The sequence below is a fragment of the Lepidochelys kempii genome, chromosome 25 (assembly GCF_965140285.1).
Source record: "Lepidochelys kempii isolate rLepKem1 chromosome 25, rLepKem1.hap1, whole genome shotgun sequence".
NCBI classification, from domain to species: domain Eukaryota; kingdom Metazoa; phylum Chordata; order Testudines; family Cheloniidae; genus Lepidochelys; species Lepidochelys kempii.
The window spans coordinates 6,248,079-6,252,685 of NC_136404.1; positions in this window are offsets into that span (position 1 = coordinate 6,248,079).

A 4,607-nucleotide genomic window follows, 5' to 3' on the forward strand; every position below is an offset into this window, starting at 1 on the left:
GCTCATGCTCAACTAAATTTGTTAGTCTCTAAGGTGCCACAAGTCCTCCTTTTCTTTTCTTGATTACATTGGCCTCATTAGCACTACAAAAGTGATTTCTACCCCTTCTTGTCAATTGTTGAGAATAGCCCACTTCCACCTTAATTGAATTGGCTCATTATCACTGTCCCCCCCACTTGGTAAGGCAACTCCCATCTTTTCATATGCTGTGTATTTATACCTTTCTACTGTATTTTCCACTCCATGCATCTGATTAAGTGGGTTTTAGCCCACGAAAGCTTATGCCCAAAGGCTAGTGTGTGTCCTCTCCACATCAAGGGGTGGAGGGGTGGACTGGGTAATGAACTTATACTAGTCAGGCTTCTGACCAGGGCAAGATGGTAGAGTTCTCAGGTGCAAGGCTGGGAGCTTGGAAGGTTTGTTGGTGCCTTTCTCTGTGTGATTTGTGAGTGGCTAAAGCAGTCATGCAATTTAGCTGGGTGTGGGTCTCCACGTGCTGTTGTACTGAGTGGTCACAGCACTCAGAGGGGTTTGCTGCTGGTCACTAGCAAAGCATTGTGAGTGACAGCACAGGCTGAAGAGTTAAGGGGGCACAGCAGTACTCCAGTTCCAGGTTGTACCCTGGGGATCCCGTCACACTCACCCACCTTGTCTCAGCCATACCTAGCAGAGAATCAAAGGCTCTGATGAGGAACACAGCTGGTGCGGATTAGCAAGCACTCTAGCCAGTCCAGATCTGGTACAGGAACATGATATTTGGTGAGGCTGGGTGTTACAGCCATTGGATCCCTGAGGCAGCTGGATGCTGCTGCCACTGCATCCCTAAGGCCAGGCTGGGGATATGGGGGCAATCATGTGCTGTTGCTACTGGATCCCTGAGGCCATTTTGGGAGTGGAGGCAGTTGGGTGCCATGGCCACTGGATCCCAGAGACCAGTTTGGGGAGGTGGTCAGGTGCCACTGGATCGCTGAGGCTGGTAACTCTGGATCGCTGAGGCTGGCCAGGTGGGGGCTGGGGATGGATCCCTGGCACTGGTTGGGGCGTTGCTGCAGCCGGGAGCGTCTGGTGGCCGATGCCACTGGATCCCTGGGTAGGGAGTTGATGCAACTGGATGCCACTGCCAGTGGATCCCTGAGGCTGGTGAATGTGGAGTGTGTGGGGGATAACCAGGTGCCGTCAAACAGGATTGCTTCCTGCGGTTACAGTGTTCGGCTGGATGCTCCAAATCATTTGATCTCTGAGGCCAGCGGGGGCGAGGGGACAGCCAGGATCCCTGAGGCTGACAGAGGGGTGTGGGCTGCTGAAGGTAGCCACCACTGGATCCCTGAGGCACAACGGGATCCCTAGGGGGTAGGGTCGGAGGCGCTTGTGCGTCACCGCTACTGGATCACTGAGGGTGACACTGGGGCCAGGGGAGGGCTGCAGAGTTCTGCCACCACGGTGGTGGCGGCAGCTGGATTCTACCCTCACCGGATCCGTGTGATCCACAAGGATCCTATGGCAGTGGAACCTGGCTATCTCCACCCCCCCCCAACACACCCTCTCCTCAGGCCTCAAGAATCCTGTGGCAACAGCATCCATCTTCCCACACCCACCTCTACCAGCCCCGGGGATCCAATGGTGGCCGAACACGGCCATCTGCACTCCATCCCATGGGCCTGAAGGATCCAGACGTGGTGGCAAGCAACTACCCCGGCCAGCCTGAAGGAGCCAGGGGCAGCAGCTTCCATGTGCCTTGTGACACTAAGCACCCCAGTATTCACACCGTACGCACCGTTGTAATAATGTTTGTACAAAATATGCCTTGTGAGGCATCATGAAATGTGTATTAAGAGTAAAAGACATACACTGGAATTATGACTAAAGTGTGTTTTAGCCAGGCATGTCAGGGGGAGCTGATAAACAGGTTTGCACAGGTCTTGACTACAAATGAAGCAGGGTCAAGCAGAGACAATGGACTTGCAATTTACATGTTTGCTAAACAGAACCATCAAACCTCACAAGGTTATTGTGGGGGGGTCAGCATGTGTGGACCACTTTGGTCAGTAGGCAAAGACAATGAAGGCACCTTGGCATGCCAGATAAATAAAGCTATCAAGCTAACAAGTGGGGGAAGAGACAGCATGACTACACCCAGCAGGCCAGAGAAGCTAGGTCTGGGTTTTACTTTTCAGTAGACTCCATTTCAAAGGCTTACCAGTCTATAGAGACAGGGAGTCTGAACAGCAAGTGATCAGCAACTGATTGTATACAACAGTATTGTATGAAAAAAGTGTGTGGGGGGGGGGGTTGCAATAAAATGGAAAAATGAATATTTCCACTTTAAAAACTTGAGAAAAATGGAAAAAATAGAAATAGTGTGGTACCACAAAAAATGCTGGCCTCCAACCAATAATTATGGCTACCCTTCTTTTTTACAGATGTCTACATTTACAGGAAGCCATATTAAAATGCATATTGTTTGCTTGCACCCAATTTACCAAACAATCCAGATGACTTTGAATCAGTGATCTGTCGTCTTCATTATTTACCACTCCCCCAATTATTGTGTCATCTGCAAATTTTATCAGTGATTATTTTGTTTTCTTCCATGTCATTAATAAAAATGTTAAATTACATTTTGAGACCTATCATTTAGGCAGCTTTTAATCCACTTAATGTGTCGGTGTTAATTTTCTTAAGTTTCTATTTTTTAATCAAAACATTGTATGGTACCAAGTCAAATGCCTTACTGTAGTCTATCCTATCACATGAACACTATTAATCCACCAAACTTGTAATCTCTTCAATAAAAGATATCAAGACAGGATCTATTTTCAAAAAGAAGTGTTGATTGGCATTAATTATCTTATCCTCAATTCTTGATTAATCTAGTTCCATAGCAACTGCTTCATTATCTTGCCAGGGACTGATGTCAGATGGATAGGCATATAATTACCCAAGTCATCCCAGTTACCCTTTTTAAAAATTGGCACAATAGCTCTCTTCCAGTCTTCTGGAACCTCTCCAGTGCTCCAAGGCTTATTGAAAGTCAAAATTAAGGGTTCAGCAAGCTCCTCAGCCAACTCTTTTAAAACTCTCGGAATGCAAGTTATCTGGACCTGCTGATTTAAAAATGCTTAAGTTTAGTCACTGCTGTTTAACATGCGCCTGAGCTACTAGTGGAATGGAAAGAGTGTTATCATATGAAATGAGTGCCTTGCATAATGACAGGTTTCAGAGTAGCAGCCATGTTAGTCTGTATTCGCGAAAAGAAAAGGAGTAATAGTGGCACCTTAGAGACTAACCAATTTATTTGTGCATAAGCTTTCATGAGCTACAGCCTCCGATGAAGTGAGCTGTAGCTCATGAAAGCTTATGCTCCTTTTCATCATATGAAATGACTACATCATGTTTTCCCCCACATACCGAACACATATATTTATTGAACACTTTTGTCTTAGAATCATAGGATTAGAAGGGACTGCAAGGGTAATCTAGTCTACCCCCTGCCAAGACACAGGATTTGTTGTGTCTAAACCATCCCAGACAGATGGCTCCAGCCTCCTTTTGAAAGCTTCCACACCATCCCTGGGCAGTCTGTTCCATTGTCCTGCTCTTCTTACAGTTAGGAATTTTTTCCTGAGATTTAATCTAAATCTGCTTTGCTGTAGCCTCATGTCCTGCCCTCTGTGGCAAGAAAGAACAACTTTTCTCCACCTTTTTAATGTATTTTTAAGTATTTGAAAACCACGATCATATCTCCTCTTAATCTCCTCTTTTCCAAACTAAACAAACACAGTTCCTTCCGCCTGTGCTCATAGGGCTCGCATTCCATCCCTTTGATCTTTGTCACTCACCTCTTGATCCTTTCCAGTTTCTCTACCTCCTCGCTATATGTTGGTGACCAAAAAAGGACACAGTACTTTAGTTGAGGGCTAACCAGCAGCAAATAGAACAGTACTATCACCTCCTGTGACTTGCATGCTATTCCTCTGATAATGTAACCTAAAACTGCATTTGCTTTTTTTGCAACAGCATCACATTGTTGACTCAAATGTTGAGGTTGTGATCCACCACAATTCACAGATCCTTCCTAGCAGTGCTGCTGCCAAGCCATTTATCCCCCATTCAGTATTTGTGCATTTGGTTTTTCTTCCCTAAGTGTAGCTCCTTACATTTGTCTTTGTTGAATTTCATTTTGTTGCCTGTAGCCCAGTTCTCCAATCTATCAAGATCTCTCTGAATTTTAGCTCTATCTTGCAAAGCATTGGCAAACTCCCCCTCCCCCCGGCGGTGTGTCATCTGCAAATTTGGTCAGTATGCTCTCTGTTCCTACATCCAGGTCACTAAAAAAGATCTTAAACACCACCAGACCAACAACAGATCCCTACGGAACCCCACTTGAGACCTCCTTCCAATCTGACATCATTCCATTAATAGTTACTCTTTGTTTGCAGTTGTTTAACCAATTATGCATCCACCTAATGGTAGGTCTGCTCAGCCCACATTTCTCCAGCTTAGCTATCAGATTGCCATGCGGGACTGCAGGGGAGGGATAGCTCAGTGGTTTGAGCATTGGCCTGCTAAACCCAGGGTTGTGAGCTCAATCCTTGAGGGGGCCATTT